Raw genomic sequence first — 17,967 nt, 5'->3', positions numbered from 1 at the left:
TTGTGCCACTGAACCTAAAGTGTTTCCAAATAAGTTCGAAGTTCACAAGCGGCAAGTATGTATTATGCTGTAAACAAACAATGGCGTAAAATAGAAAAATCGTACAATGTCGATGAGCAGTAATTTTTTTTATTGATCTAAATCTACGTAAATTTGCTTTCAGAGTTCATATTTACTTAATATAAATTGTTTATATATTATTAAAAAAGCTAAATATAGCTAAATGTAGCTAAAAAGCTTTATTTAAAGATATTTAGCATAGGAGAACCCCTTGATAGTGGCAATCCTCCGGTAACAAACATCTTGTTTGTATATTTTATATTGTATTTGTATTGGATATAACTTTTTAAAAAAATCAGGAAGTGGTCTCTAAATTTTACAAAATTAAAAATAAATGGGGGATTAAAAAAATCATTAGGCCCTACATTTAAATTTCGAGTCAGAATGCCATTTCTGGCCGTCTGGAAGTACCATGGACATAATAATGTTGTACATCAGCCCCAACCATGATAGGTCTGAGGTTATTTTTATAATTAATTCCAAGTTCCGCCACTGTTTAATACTGTACAATTTGTACTAAAAATAGGCTTATGTATACTATTTGCGAATTGTAGCTCTATTAATACATGTACTTAAAATACTGTACAGGATTGGCTTTGGGATACTAATCACTTTGCAGATGCTTCAGAGCTCACACTTATCGCACACATGGTGTCAATGGGACAGTTCAACTAACAACCTGACGAAATACTAGAATAATGTGAATGATTTTGTACATGTTCAGAGTCAGCCTCACTTTATTGAAGGGGTTCCCAACTATATTGCACTACAGGCAGCAGAACACCACCATGCTATCAAGCTAGGTCAGCTAGACCTAAAACATAAAGCAAGCGACTGTGCGTGAGGCTGAAAGTTGCTGTTTTACAATTTCTTTTCTTTGCTGTTTGCTGTGATAGTTTTTCCGATTTGATAGATTAAATCGCTACAATTTGTGGGGCAATATATAGATAGGCCTATATAGTATAATATATAGAGTAAAAATTCTTTAAAAGTGGCCAACAAGCCAAGCGGCTGGTGCCGTAGCCCAATGCAGGCAGCAAGTCCATGGCCAAATGAATACAGTACGAGAAAGGATGTATGACCGAATCACACCTACTGTACATTTACTGCAACCATATAGCTCTCAGAATGCATAATTTTTCAAGTTTTTGTAAGTTTCTTGGGTCATGTTATGAGATGTGTATACCAAACTTTCATGTGAAAGATAATTTAAAGCATGCCTTAATTTAAACCTATAATTTATATTAAAATAATGTACTGTAAATACCAATCTCTTTAGTTATGCATACATCGCTCATCAGGTGCATACCCTTCCATATCATTTTCATGTTGTTTTTCTGAAAATTTAACTTTCTACCTAATTTCTACCAAAATTACCTTTTTTTTGTAATAAAGTTAGTTTATACCTGCTGAGCTATGCAATTAAAGCATATGGATGACGTTTGTGCAGGGGTGTTTATTCAACAAATAATTCATCAAACTTTAAAAGATTAATTTTGATTGCTTCAATAGATATTCAAAACAAATATTTTTAACTTAGTATCATAGTGTGGCAAGCACCCTGAAAAAACACCAAGAGATTGACACAGTGTGACTTCAAATGAGTACAATGATTGAGGTCTGAAGTTTATTCAGGGAGTGTACGAAGGAAATAAATATTGATTAAAGATAAGAAAAATTGAACAATAGGCCTATAAAATAAAATTCTCAAGGTATGAGTTATCAACGTATTGTATGTGCTCTGAAACCATGAATGGTAAAGTGTTGAGCTATTATTACACAAACTTTAAGAATAAAATTGTTATTCTTTATACTTTGTATCCTGTTCAGAATGCTCCCCTACAGGGCCCAGTTATGCTTTAATAACCCAGTCTATAATAAAGGCACAGAGGCGTTGTCTGTATAGTCACAAGAAAAACAACCTGCTATCACAAGAATTGGGCAAACATAATATTATGATAACAAACAACATTTTATTGCATTGCAATTTAAATTACTTGTTCATTGCATTTAAATTACTTGTTCTGACCTTTAAAGCTCTCCATCTGAATGAATCTTCATATTTACGTTCTTTTTCTGTCTCCAATTGCTGTACCAAAACCTACGGTCAATGTTCTTTTACTTTTGCATCTGTCTATTTCTGGAACCAACTTCCAAATTACATAACTTCTTCCAACTCTAAGACCTATTTGTTTACTGGTGGCTTTTCACATGTGTTGCGCCTTCGATCTTGTTTGAAATTGGCGCCATATAAATTTGAGATATTATTATTATTATTATTATTATTATTTGTAGCGCAAGACAGGAGTAAATAATTTTCGAAGCGCTTTAAATTTCCAGTTCTGTGAATAATCAAAAGAAAAAGTTTTGGGGAATGTACAGACTTATTTCTCTCTATTTTCTTTGGGACTCAAGTTGAGATTTCACATACAACCGCAACCCATATGAAATAATTTGACACTAAATCAACTTTAAGACGTCAACAATTTGATGCTCTATGTTTTCAAAATGACTACTCAACATTGGTATAAGTGACAGGTCCAGGAATTAAAAATAGAGGGGGGAGGGGGGCTAGGAAGGGACTTACATATATGGGATATTAAAAGAGGGGCTTTGGGTTTATAATATCTATTAAAACATATAGAAAATAGAGGGGGGTGCCAGGAAGGGACTTATATATATGGGGTGTTTAAAGGGGGGCTCTGGGTTTAAAATATCTATTAAAACATATAGAACAGTATTTTTGCACCTTGCTGATATGATTTTCACAGGTGTTTGATTGCTGTAGTACAGAATGTAAACTGGGTCCCTAAATACAAGTGGTGGCATCACTCAAATACATATTGTATTAACACATGAATATTCCTAAATGGACTAACGTTTGAAGGCTCGCAATCAATAACTGCTGCAAAGAAAACATTCATTTTATCAATTCTTACGTAAATTTATCGGATCATTTCATTTATATGGGTATTATTTTATGAAAATGTCTCATTTTTATATTAAATTAGAATAGAACCAACTTTTTTTTAGTAATTATGCAGAAATCTGGAGATTCAGTCATGTGCTTCAATAGTTCTGGGCAATTTGAACAGCCAAACACTCCCAATTGGAAAACACATCGCGAGGGAAATATCTTTGCTGTTGTCGTTTGTAAATAGGACCATAGGACGATCTTTCTGAATCAGTATGGGATGGCATATAAATGTACGAAAGGCAAGAGAGAAAGGCTGTAAATGCATAGCCTAAAAATGGAATTCCAGCTTAAAAATTAAGACGGAAGCTAAGATTTGAATGCACGATCATTATCAGCAACACCAACACACACAAGGGCCTATTGTACTACTAGCCAAGTGCATCACTCTCCTGCTTTGCCAAGTCAAATTATGGGATTTTTGACAAGACCTGGTACAACATTTGTGCCAAATCATGCAACCAGACACTAACCAAATTCTCAAATAGCAAGAACAATAATAGAAATGAGGAATGTGATACTTCCTGCACTCAAGCACGAAGCCATGGTGGCGGCTCTTTTGGTATCACATCACAATACTCTTAGACACCATACAATGATATTACACAATCTCCATCCATGTGAAAATTTACAGATTGTGTTGATTGTGATTGCCAACCTGTTGAGTCAAGTCTCAATATAAATATAAGTACCGAAAAAGGTAAAGAAAGGGAAAGAAAAAGAAAGGGAAAGAAAGAAAAGAAAACAAAAAGATAATGAAATGAGAAAAAAAGAAAACAAAAGGGTAAAGAAAGGAAAATAAAAAGAAAGAAAATGAAAAGGTAAAAAAAAAAAGATATTTGAAAAGAAAAGAAAAAAAAAGAAAATGAATGAGAAAAGGAAGGAGAAATGAGAAAGGAAATTATATAAAGAGAAAGAAATGAAAAGAAAGGAAGATAAAGAAAGACAAAAGGAAATTGTTAAGGAAAAGAAAGGCAAGAAATCAAAGGATATAGGAGAATAAGAAAAAATAAAATAAAAGGAAATGGTAAAGAAAAAAAAGAGGAAAAAATAAGAAATGTGGAAAGGAAAGAAAAGGAAAATATACTGTAATGTAAGACAAGAAAAATGTATTGGAAAGAAAGGAAAGGGAAAACATGAAAAGAGGTAGAAAAATGAAAGGAGGAAAAGGGGAGGGGAAGAAAAATAATAAATTGTTTCAAGTTAGGAACACAACAAATATTGCACATAAAAATCACCCATAGAAAAAAAAAGCACCCATAGAAAAAAAACTGCATTCAAGGAAAAGACAAATAAAATGAAGAGGCCAAGCAACTTATCCACCACTAGACGGGATCATAAAAAAAACACTTGAGGTTGTGTAAACGTGAGGTGCTATATGAATCCAGAATTATTTATTATTATACAGAAGGGAATCAAACAATCCAAATCGGTTCGATCTAGAGACCTAGTCACTTGATGATAGGAGGGAAGAAAATCTCTGAACATGTCAGACAGCAACAAACTTTCTCCAAAAGACAAAACTAGTCTTTCCCTTTCACAAGGGTTGGTAATCTAGTAACAGAGAAGGCATGGTCATAGTGCAAATAATTACATCCTAAAATTATACGAAAAGCTCTCTTTCAATATTAGTACCCTTTCAATAAACTTGGACATGTGTTTTAGGCCATGGGCTGGAGGGGGATCACCGTGCACCCCTCCCCCCCACAGTTAAACTTCCTTGGCATCATTTTGTTCCTACAGGCATATAAAACGAAAAAATTGATGTTAACAAGAAAAATATAGGGATGCATTGTGTGTACTCGCGTCATTTGTAATGGTCGTTAGTGTTTTATGGTCAATACTTTTTTGGGGAGAGGGGTAACATTTATGCCCATAACCTGTGAATTAAAAATCCCATCAATGTTATTTTGGGAACAATGTGTAGCATATATGATTTTTAATCATATGCAGTTTAAATAAAATTAATCCGACAATTATTAACATCACTAGAGGTCAAAAGGTAATCGACCTTTTTCTAAAATACAAATTTTTTCATAAAACATCAATAAACTTCAGTGTCATATGTCTAATTTTGGATGTATTTGATACAAATTGTGTTTTTCTTGTAGTTATCAACATATGTAATACAAAAATTGAGGTTAACAAGAAAAAAATTAAAATGCATTATGTACTATTGTCAATGTTTATGATCCGAGAAATTTGTAATCAACAACAGTTTTTGGAGTAGGGGTTAACATTAAATGCTCATAACTCTTGATTTACTCAATGGATACGTATGATGTTGGTATCAACATTTAGCCTATAGATTGGTAAGTCATTCAAATTTTAAAAGTTTTGAAATTGTCAGAAATTGACGCAACTAGAGGTCAAAAGGTCATTGACCTACACAGAAAAGTTGTATATTTATTCCCAATTCACTCACAAACGTTTACAAATCTACAGTTGTGAGTATTTTTGATACCAATTAGTATTTTCCATTATTAATAAGCATATGGAATATCAAAAATAATATTAACAAGAAAAATGTATAAATTGATTAAATGTATTACTGTCATTTTTGATTACTTGTGTAATCAATGGCGATGTTTGGGGTAGGGGTTAACATTTATGTTCATAACTCATGATTTATTGAATAGATTTGCATGATGTTGGTATTAATATGTAGCCTGTAGATTTTCCAAATTCCAGCCATTCAAATTTAAAACGTGTGCAGAAATTGACGTATCTAAAGGTCAAAAGTCGTTGACCTCTGTAGAAAAATGCAAATTCTTCCCAAAAACCATGGCAGATATTCTTTATGGCAATATATGGAAATATATATTGGTGAAAGTTATGTTAAAAGTTTCCCACACGAATAAAATAAACAAGCGATACTGGATAAAGACAACTTGGTTTCTTGCTTCAAACAAGGTATCCATTCATAAAAGTCTTATGAAGATCAGCCTAACCAAGTGATGAACCTAAAAGGGTCGGGGACCAGGATATACTGTACATTCGACTTAGATTGACAAAGATTGAAATATGTTAAATACAGACACGATATATACATAGGCCTAGGTCTAGAATCCAGTTAGAATATGCAATTATATATCAAAATGGTATATTATATATATATATATATCTGTCTCTTATACTATATATCTATATATATATATATATATATAATATATAAATCATCAAAGGTATACCTTTTTTTGTAATAATGTTAGTTTATACCTGCTGAGCTATGCAATTAAAGCATATGGATGACGTTTGTGCAGGGGTGTTTATTCAACAAATAATTCATCAAACTTTAAAAGTTTAACTTTGATTGCTTCAATAGATATTCAAAACAAATATTTTTGTCAACTTAGCATCATAGTGTGGCAAGCACCCTAAAAAAACACCAAGAAATTGACAGTGTGACTTCAAATGAGTACAATGATTGAGGTCTGAAGTTTATTCAGGGAGTGTACGAAGGAAATAAATATTTATTAAAGGTAAGAAAAATTGAACAATAGGCCTATAAAATAGAATTCTCAAGGTATGTGCTCTGAAACCATGAATGGTAAAGTGTTGAGCTACTATTATGTGTATAAGAGACAGCAGTATTGTTTGGATAGTGAGCAGAATCAAGAGGAATTGGGTAAAATTTCCAATGACCAATTAAGACTAATGATTTGTAATGACTCACACCAGCAATACCGCCATGCAAGACTAGGCCCTAGGCAGAAAATCAACACCACACCGATCACATTCTTAATTAAACGTACATAGTAGAACAATATGGTGGGAAGCGGACTTAACTACACAATAAGTAAATGATTAAGAAGTCTTAAACAGTAAAAGATGGAATATATGAATAAAACAAAAATAAACCTATAGGCTTATAAATAGGCTATATAATGTACAGATAAATAAAATATATACATATAAAAATAAAAATAAAGTGGTGTTAATAAAGAAAGCACATATCAGCTATCGATATACAACAGAATAAAGAGATGAGAATCAATTGTATGGGAAGTTGTAATCACTGAGAACGTCTATATCTCTATTAAGTCCTATGGTGTGGGTTTTGTGTTTAAGTATGAGTTTGAGTTCGGAAATGCGGCGGTCGTTTAGAGATTTTAAGTTGTTGGCTATGAGTGTACATCTCAAATCATTGATGTTATGGTTAGGAGAATCGAAATGTGTGGCTATGGGAAGGTTCTTATGGGTGCGGATAGATGACTTGTGATTATTAAATCTGCTTCTAAAAGAAGCTCCAGTTTCACCGATGTAGGTGCCATGATCACATGCATTACACATATGATGTAAATCACGTTGGTAGAGTCAAATGTGAGTTGAGGGGGGTGAATTTTGTGGTTAGTGACTGGGAGTGTGATTCCGTTAGTTATAATACAGTATGTGTGCATATTTGACAGCGAGGCTTATTACATTTCATATTGCCATATGAAGGAGGTTTAGTAGTGATGGGTGAGAAAGTGAGAAGGGATTTCAAATTAGGTGGCTGGCGGTGGGCAAGAATAGGTGGTGTATTAAATAAGTGTTGTATGGATTTGTCAAGTTGGAGGTGCGAGAATTCATCTTTGATAGTTTTGGTGACAGTCTTGTTGGAAGGATGGAATTCGAATATGAGGGGGATGCGTTCTGATTGAGTTTTGTGCTTGTAAGCGAGTAGATCAGAACGGGAGTGTGTGGAGGCTTTGTTAATTTGCAATTTGATCAAGTCAAGGGAATAGCCAGCTTTGAGAAGGAAACCTAATAAATTAGACACATGGAATTCATAGTCAATGGGGTTAGAACATAAACGTTTTAGACGGAGACATTGGCTGTATATTATAGATTTTTTTAAATTAAAGTGGGTGATTACTATTGAAATTAAGAAAAGCGTGACTATCTGTGGGTTTAGTGGTGAGCTGATTGTTATTGTTAAGCGATACGGAAATGTCTAGAAATCGCAGGGATGTGCGAGACTGTTCTAAAGTGAATTTTATATGTGAATGAAATGAGTTGACGTGGGCTTCGAATATTTTAAGATTGTCAGCGCCATGAGGCCATATCATGAAAATGTCATCTATGTATCGGTAATAGAAATTTCTTTATCACCATAATTAGCATATTCATACCAAACTAAAAATGACTGAGTTATGACACTTTCAATGACTGATTTATAAAACTGACCCATTATTATAGAACTTATTCCAAACGGTCGTAATCTACTTAAAAAGAAGAGGTGCTGTTGTCCTTTCTTCCTTTTAATCTTGCCTGCCTAGTGGTTTCGTATCATAGCCAGCCATCCTAGTTAGTATACCTAAAATATCGCCCAATTGAAGCCATGTAGTCTACATAGATTATAACGCTTCTAAATCTATTTGCCTTTTATTGTACAGGATATTTAAAACGTTGTTTATTATCTAAAAACAACCTAGTTGAACATATTATAGGCCTAATCCTACTGTCGCATCATGACTGTAAATGCTGTCAAGTACATGGGTAGTGGAAGAAAGATCATTCTGGGCATGCATGAGCAGCTCTGAAGCAAACAGTCTGTGATCATTGCCAGCTAATGATTGCCTGCTAACAATCACATAGTATTTTTAATGAAAGTAATATTTCTCATGTTAAAAATAACGCTAAAATAAACACCAAAACGACATTTATTTATCGATATTGTTATGTAAAACATAGGTGTTATACTACACTATTAAAATAAATTATGTACAACCATTCTCTCACCTACAATATACATATATATACATTTATTTAATAGAGATAACAAAATTACGATCTGTAAATGACAACGTAAACTCAAGCATTCGGAAAAATCATTGTTTATACTATAGGCCTTAGGTAGTTAAAAAAATTGCCGAGACTGCCGACCTCGGAGAACTTAACGTCGGCAAATTGTTGCTGACCTAATTTTTTTCCAATTTCATGGGCTGGGAAAACCAACACAAAATTTATCAATTGTTTAATATCTTTAATGGAAATTTTCTCTAAATTATGTTTTCAGATTTCTGAATTTGAAAATGATTTTAGTTGGTTGTACTCAAGCTAGGAACAAAACCTGATTTTTGTACAAGATTCACTTTGTCACAACAGCTCACATTTTCATGGATGCTTTGGTTTTCAGTGACATTATAAGACTAATGATTTCTAATCAGTTCTTACCCGTTTCTGTATTCCAAATTTTCATGTATCGGTCATAGCCTGTGCTGATAAACTTATCACCAATATTATTGAAGAATGCATCATGGACAGACAGATAACACACCTTTTGTTATACACTTCCCACAACTGGCAACAGAAAAAAAACGAGTTTAGAATTAGGGATGGGAAACAGGCAATCATCAGTAAAGGAAAAAACAGGGTAAGAGGGGTCAAGTGAAAGGGTTGAAAATGGTCAAAGAGTGAGAAAAAAAAACCAAGAGATGAAGATGAGTTAGGAAGTGGAGATGGGTCAAGAGATGGTTAAGATGTGTTTAAGATGAAAAGGTCAAAGTTTAGAAAAGACATTGAAACAGCAGAGGGTGAGAAAATGCCAAAATGCTAAAAAAACTATATATTTATTTCCTAATATTTAATAGTGAATAAAATATACAGTAGACTTTATCTACAGGAAGGGATTAAATTATTTAGGATTTTTATATTTCCTTTACACAATTCATTAACTTGAATATATATTCTTGTATTTCCTAGTGACAAAATGAACTACTTCTTCGGTATATTTCCGTTAAGTTGCCGCCTTCATCATATTGAGGATTCTGTAACTGTCTGGTGGCCACTGGGCAGTACACCGGGAGACAATCCCCTACTCTTTTCCAAATAGTGTACTGCGTTATTTAACGTGCACACAGGCTATAATGAACACTGGACCAACGGCGTAAAGTCCCATCTGACTGACGGTGTGCTATCGTAAATTGTATTTCACCCCTATAGCTGCTCTCTAATAATTATTATGAAACACCAGAACAAACAGTTCATTCAAAAACATTAGAACACATCTTCCTTATAATTCCACATGACAATAACAAATGGCCTGATTTTGAGAAAAGCCTAATAGCTGCAACACCTTTTGTGTGTCCCGTCCAGGTGTGTAGGAGCTTCTTCGGCAGGTAACATTTCTCAGGCGGGTCCTCTGACTTGAGGTCGACGTCAAGATCCATTGGAATGTGTAGTAAGGAGCGGTCTTGATAATCGTACGCATCTTTGACTAAGGAAGTGTAAAAGAGTGATAAACATTGAAGTGATAAAAGCATTGCAGAATACACATTCAGAAAAGATATGTTGACCATAAGATAGCTGAATCTTCTTTCCCACTTTCATGTCTCAACTATTATAATCATCATAACATTATTATCACCATTACCACCACCCTCATGGTAATATTCAGTGTCTTCATTACAAAAACCAACATCAATTTAGCAATCACTACTGGCTTTGGCAACATATACTGTATACTATACTGATCATAAATTATTGCTATATACTATTTTTGTAATTAATTCATCTACACAACCACTCCATTACTATCTTCATCCTCTTAATGACCAACATCATCTTAATCATTTTTATCTTTGTTGAATGAGGAGCATATCCAGCAAACCAATCAACATCGCTCAAAAGATGACTATATAAGAAATGACACCTTTAAGAATAACTTGTATAAAATTGTTTCTCTAGCTTTTGTCCACACAATGGACTTCATCAGGAGACTGTGAAAACGTGCAGATGAAAGCTAGAGAAAATGGTCAATGGTTGTGCACTTGTATAGCGCATATAACATTCATCCCTATGCGCTCTCTAGAACAACAGAAAAGAAAAAAAACATGAATAATGGTGGAAAAGTGGTGAAAAGAAAAGCAAGCAGAAAATGAGAAAATAGAAAAACAACACAAAAGTGAAAACAAAACAGGAGAGTGGAGGAAAATTATAGATTTTAGAGATTGTCAAATAAGAATGATTTAAGATGGCGGTTAAAGATCATTAAATTAGTAGACTCTTGAATTGATTGTGTATGTGAATTCCAGAGCTTTGGACCAACAACTGAAAAGGACCTTTCTCCATAAGTATTCAAATGACAGGTAGGTGCATTGAGGGTTATAGATGTAGTGAACCTTAACATCCTTTTACATTTAGCAGAACGGGGTGTGATCAGTTCTGAGATGTAATGACAGGGGTTTCCCTTAAGGTTTTTTTTAACTAGCCAAGTGGACCAGTAAATTAATATTTTTACTGGTCTTCAATCCCTTTCACTAGCCACTATCTTGCCAACTTCGGATGGCCCAAATACCATATTTTTGACATGCTAATCATGCTGCCCCCTCCCCCCCCCACCAATGAAGTAACACTGACAGATACAGAAAAATCTTTCTGCTGTCTCTGTATGGGAAATTATGCAGCGAAATATAAATACAGGAATCTATTTGTATGTACAGTGCACACAATACGATGTTCGGTTTCCGGAAAGATCGGTTTGTGGAACATTTCTATTGAATCCTTTCCGAATAAGCAGGCCAGTTAGGGCCTAGCCTAGGCCTAGACACTAAAAATAGGCTTAGCATCATAGGCTAGCCCAGTAAATTCAGTATGACTAGCCTACAAAAAAAGTTAACATTTAACATATAATACGTGCAGTACCTGTTGTTTAGCTGTATTGCACAGCAAATTGTATTACTGTACCAATAAAATGAATGCTTTTATATTGTTGCTTATTCTAAACTGTAAACACAACACATCCTTCGTGGTCACGACGAAGCGACTTGTAAATATATGAGGTCGCGCCTCCTAAACTCTGCACGGTAATTGGTTAATTTTTTTCGTGGGGTTATGTTGCTGGGAAAAAATCCCATGTGCTTGGCTGTGGTGACGTCAGACCGCCCAAAGTTTCATAGTGCGTGACAGCTTGCTGGCAGGAACAAGCTTAGTGTAAACCGATAAATTTTTAATTAAACAACATTGTGGGATGGATACATGACATGGATGTTTTAAATTCACGGTGCTCACACAGACGGAAATCAACTTCTACTTGTCGCTATATCATGCGGAGAAGGTGATTTCCCTCTGTCTGTACGTCTAGCCATGGATTCCTCTATGATACGTGATGTTATCGGTTCGTAGCGGACATTAACATTACAATAAACAGCAAATAGCGATCTTGTTGACATTATCTGTGTGAAATATTTTGTAAAGACATCGTTAAGAGGTGAATAATTAAAGCTTTAGGTATTTCGTCAGATTTTCATTGACATTTTAACTGGTCACGCGGACTTGTTATTGGGATAATTAACAGGTCCGCCATGCATTTTACTAGCCATTTGCCGGCAGACCAGCGTTATTTCGAACCCTGAATGAGGAGTACAATGGTGCAAGGACTTAAATATTTAAAGGAGCACTTTGAACTTAATTCGCTGGTTGATTGGAAGCCAGTGCAGTTTCCTAAGTGTGGAACTACTGTAATATGTTCAAATTTGGGATTACCAATAACGGACATATTAAGTCAAGCAGCAGAGTTAATCTGTATTTTTAATCTTCGTAGATTATATACAAGTAAGTCTTAAAAGTGCTGCTGTCATTTCTTGTATTATTCTATAACACGGTTTACACTTTTTATTCAACTTACGATGTAATGTACATTTTTCCTCTCCTGCTTTTTTTTTTCTGTTTGTCTTCTTGTTTTACTTCTCTCTGTTAAAAGTTCATCTAAATCTTCTTTCTCCTCCTGCATTTAAGAAACATTCATCATTAGTTTCAAATTATATACTAATACACATTTTAGAAAGGGACCCCGTTTTCCACTAAATTTTAAAATTTCAATGTATATTTATGTTATGTATTGAAATAAGCGCTACTCACTTGTCTATTCTGAAAATGTTGTGCCTGCACCAGTTTAAAAAATTCTTCGTACACCACTGGCTATTCTTACACCAGTATTAAACACATTCCTAATTCTGATTGCTAATAGTGTATGTATAAATTAGATTAAATTGATCATCCAATTAAAATCAGAATTAATAATTCATTTAAGACAGGTGTAACAATAGATACTGCCTATTTGTTACTATACAGTGGAATGACAAGATTGTGGAAATAGAAATGTTGCATGCAAAAACAATTGATAAAGATGATGATGGTGATGGTGATGATTGATAAGATGCTGACAAGGATGAGTAGATGATAAAATCAATAACTACAATAAGCATTATCATTGTTTATACTTATTCGACATAGTCAGCCTCTTCACTTATACTGTACTATACATTGATAGTGGGGACAGAGCTCTATGTAGATATTTCATAGGATGCATAATTGTATGGACGCACACTAATACAGCTTGCTAAATTCTCACACTTCCCGTGTAACACATTGTCTAATGTGAATCGGGTGTAAGTTAAGTGTATACAAACCTCTGTTGGATGAACATCAACTGTCTTTTAATCCATACTTTCCCCCAAGGTCCTTCAGATCCATATCGCTTGCGTACATCTTTCTCACTTGCTTTCGTTTTTCTCTGGGACGAGCCACAGTTGTCTCAAATAGAGTTTTCCCTGTATATTATTAAAGTAATTTAAGTTAAACCTCTTATGACAATGATAGCATTTTATTTGCAGATTCATATATTGTACAGTATATACAGAAGCGCCCGAGGAAGCACTGACGCAGTGTTCATCACAAGGCAACAGAATGCCGACTACCTACTGTATACATTGGCACTTTGGTGATTATAAAACAGCCTTTGACACCATAATAAGCCAATGCATGTATGTGCAGATGAAGTAAGCAGTACTGGTCAAAGGGTAGAATATCCAAATGGATTACAGTTGAATTTGGTGCGAGGCGAGGGTGGCTCTAATCTTCAGTCCTTTTCAATCTTTTTTGACTCAGGGAGTGCAAATGGGAAATGCTTGCATACAATTCGTTAATATGCAGATGACACTACGGTACCCATGCCAACTCATACCGACTTTGGCAAACCTGTACCAAAATGTAGGTCAAATCGAGCCCAACATTGGCTAAGTCATACCCACGTCTATTCGTACCTACTTTGGAGTAATTATAAAACAAAATCCAATGTTAATACTCCTTGAAATATATTGCACTACATTTTCTACCAAAACAAAATCAATTTTTGAAATACTTTTTAACTTGCATGGACTGCACTAAATTTAAGTGCATACAGTATCAACGGCTCTGACACGTCTTATTATTACTCTAATGGCGCCTCCTACTTATAGTTTGACGCCTCAACAATTATGAAGGTATAAATTTCATTCCGCCTGTATCAAAATTCTCTAATTAGTAAGTTTATCTTTAATAATATAATTCAAAATGATTATCAAAATAGATAATACTCTTTACATAATGTTTAAACTTGGGTATGAGCTAGCCAAGTATGGGTACGACCTAACCACAATTATGTGTACGTGTCAGTCGTGGGTATGAGCCTGTATTCCTTCTTCTCATAAATTCTAAAACTCGCTACCCACCAGTATTAAACCATGTAATCTTACCATAGCTGTGAAATGTGTTTCATCGGTTCTCTAATAAAATGTGAAATGATTAAAGTGAGTTTGTTCAACATAGTTAGTAACTTGCTGCGTCTTCAACGAATGAACCTGCCCAACCTAGCATTGCGATACAAAATATACTGATTAATTGCAGTAATATAAAGATTGTTCCTGGTTAAATTTGATTAGTGCCCACTACTAAATTAATGAAATTTCATATTATAATTAAATTTAATATCATTATGATAAAGGATAGGCCAATTTACAGCAGCTTTATTTCTTAAGATTGAAAATAATAATAAGGTGAAGGTCGGGTTTAGTTTCTATAAATTCAATTTCTTTAATGCTACAAATGCCATTAAAGGGCCAATATCCGCACAACAATAAAGACATGACAAAAAGAGACAAATTGAAAATGCTGTCTACAGAGCATATAATTAACTATGCATTATGGGGTAGGGACGTCACTCCGCTAAGGTCCTAATGACCCGTATACCCCAACCTAATGAAACTAAGCATCCCGGGGTAGAGACATTAATCCACTAAGGTCCTAATGACCTGCATACTCCAACCTAACCAAGCAATGCATCCCGGGGTAGGGACGTTACTCCACAGAAGATGCAAGCAAAATCGAGTGAGGTAGAGTTGAATGCAAGAACAGAGTAGTGTTAAGAAAACCACAGTCATAGTTGTGGCGAAGGGTCATCGACATACTGTAGGACGAGTGGCTGGGAGAAAAGAATGAAGAGGGTGGCCAGGAGATTGAACAATGTCACAGAGGGCTTTAAGCAGAAAGTATTGTTGTCAATGAATGAAAGGAATAATTTTAAAATAAGAAAATATGATATTTGGTGTTTTACAATGGTGTGAATTTATTACAAACCAATTAATCACTAAAAATATGATAACATTTTATAAAGAAAAACGATGGAATCTCTTCAAAATTAATTTAATTAATAAACTGACAAAATGATTCTTTTTTAAACGTCTGCTCTATATGTAAACTTGTATTTTTCATCTAATTATATAAATATTGTAATGCGCATTTGAACATGATTTTAATGGAATTTGCGCATATAAATGAATAAATAAATTAAAATTATTATTGTATTAATAGGTTGTATTAAATTTGTACCAATGTGATAATATTAAAAGAAGTAAAATATATTATTATAAAATTAAAATATTGATAAATTTACCTTTGACTTCTTTCTTAGTGAAATCATCTGAGCGTCTTGTTCCTACAGTATATATTCCTGCAATTTAAAATGTACAAATTTAAATTACATATAAAAACCATGTAACTTAAAGATAAAGTTACGAAATAACCCATATGCTGATCGTTCCACAATGACACAGGCTGAAATGATAGCATCGCCGACGTTCCAACCACTAGACCTAAAAAATCGGGAGAAGGGAAAATTTGCAGTTGAAGGGCGCCACCATTACCACTATTTAGTGAAAAGCGCCATCAACATTAAAATAACCTGATAGAGTTAACGTAATTTGAGGTGTATAAACGTAATTTATAAGATAGCTTTTATAGGTTTTTCATTCATGGGACCTAAATTTCATCTATTTTATTTTACAGTGCAAATCCCATGTTTTTAGGCCATAGGTAAATGATAACAAACAGGGGCCTAGGCCTAGTTTTTGAAATTCAGGAGAATTTGTTTTGAAGAAATTCGGGAGACCGGGAGATAGCATGTAATTTCGGGAGACTTGAATCGGGAGTGTTGGAACCTTTTGGCATCGGGGATAACCCCAACGCTAGCCTAATGCACTTTCACACTGAACTCTTAATTTTTTTACATCAATGTTGTCGGCCCTTAGGGCCTATCCTAATAATACTGTTTTCCTCACACAGTACCCTTTTCAACTAAAAAAAATACCTCTCTATAGTCTAGGGCTAGGGGCCTATAAATACAGCGTTTCATTGCTCGCTAGCATGACGAGCTGCTGCAAGCCTAGGTAGAGCCTAGGCAAGAGAAAGACAATTGAGTCCCCCACACAGGCCTAGGCCCTAGGGTAGACCTACACGTATTATTAATATTACGGTAGAGCAGCCTAAACCAGCTTCGGCCTACACCAGCTAGCCTAGTTAAACTAGCCTAGGCCTAGGCCTAGGCCCTAGGCCTAGGTCCTAGGCTAGGACTAGCGTAGTAGGCCAAGCCTTTTGTTCAGTGCTTTGCTAGAGCGTTTGTAGTATAAATAGAGGAATTTTAAAATGCTTGTTGATCCGAGCCTGGTCTAGGCCTAGCCTACCTTGGCATCCACAATAGGCGCTGAATTGAACATTATCTAAGCCTAGGCTAGGCCCCTAATAATGAATTTTCATTTACGAAAATTCGTTCTTGCAACCATCCATTACGCGTAGCGTAATATATGACGTCATGCTTTTTTAGACGTGTTTTACCAGCGACAAAGATGCTAGGGCCTAGGCCTATCTTGCTCTCATTTTTTATTGGGCTTCTTTAGAAAGCAGCTTTTACACAGGGACGATGACTGATCTTTATCTGTGACTGGTGGTAACAACCACTAAAGAGGTTATAGGTTCTTTGGATATATACAGCACGTTTAACTACTCAACAAAATGTATTCAACAACTTGACACAGGCGCGAAAGAGAGACTGGTTCTGAGCCTAGCTTAACTTATGATACAGAGAGGGCGCTAAAACCATTTATTAATTTATTTCAACAATTTGTGAGAGGGTGATCCAACAAGCCAGAGCTGATCAACTGGGACCCTCAGTAGGCCTCAGTAGACAATAAAATATCATTATGGAAAAAGCTAGACCTATAAAATTGATATCAAATTGATTGAATGAATGCTTACATTACCAAATTAATTAATTAATACATATAAATTAGAAAATTATCAGTAAGTAAGTAAATTTAATATGGATAACGTTAATGAAGAAATTCAAACAAAATTAAGAAAATGTAAATAAAGTATGATTGACAAACTAACGACATAGTAAAATTATTGAAAATAAGAAATAATCAACAAAATTAGAATTAAAATATATAATAGACAATGAATTTACTTAAATAAAATAAACAATGTTGCAACAATTAGGCAACAGGGAACATCACGATAAGATGGAAGATATCTCAAAAGTTTATATTTTATCTGCTACAAAGACGAGTACCATAATAAATTAGGAACATTCAGTTAATATAATAACAATGACCAACACGATTGTCATCACAGGCAACTTTCGGACTTAACGTTGTGTATTGTATCGTAATATACCCCATTCTGGGCCTCCTCTAATCCTGTGGATCTGCCACTAACTACTACATGCAGTGTCATTCTTCTAACTGTTCCTTTTTTCTACGTAGCTTCTTAATTCTTACACAAATTTCTTATATATACACGCCCTGGTTCCTGCCATGGCGGTCCAATAAAGAAACACACTCATGGAAAGCTGTTTT

The 17,967-nt window shown here is 34.5% G+C and overlaps 1 long non-coding RNA gene across 2 annotated transcripts; it reads right to left on the bottom strand.

The window, feature by feature from the left end:
- Window positions 1–1,990: 1,990 nt before the first annotated feature.
- On the bottom strand, window positions 1,991–17,047 carry LOC117111464. 2 transcript variants are annotated; one of them, XR_004445874.1, is made up of 8 exons: window positions 16,795–17,047; window positions 15,729–15,785; window positions 14,533–14,646; window positions 13,429–13,569; window positions 12,645–12,743; window positions 10,095–10,235; window positions 9,194–9,319; window positions 1,991–2,402 (listed from the first exon to the last, which is right to left on the bottom strand). It is a non-coding gene; the product is annotated as an uncharacterized LOC117111464 (long non-coding RNA). The 2 variants fall into 2 exon arrangements; XR_004445875.1 differs by lacking the exon at window positions 14,533–14,646 and having other exon boundaries at window positions 16,795–17,045.
- Between the last annotated feature and the right edge of the window lie 920 nt (window positions 17,048–17,967).

Source organism: Anneissia japonica, unplaced genomic scaffold, assembly GCF_011630105.1.
Source record: "Anneissia japonica isolate Jap-2015-1 unplaced genomic scaffold, ASM1163010v1 scaffold24788_len87353_cov107, whole genome shotgun sequence".
NCBI lineage: Eukaryota > Metazoa > Echinodermata > Crinoidea > Comatulida > Comatulidae > Anneissia > Anneissia japonica.
Note: the sequence above shows the minus strand (reverse complement) of the source record. Positions and strands in the feature narration are given on the sequence as shown.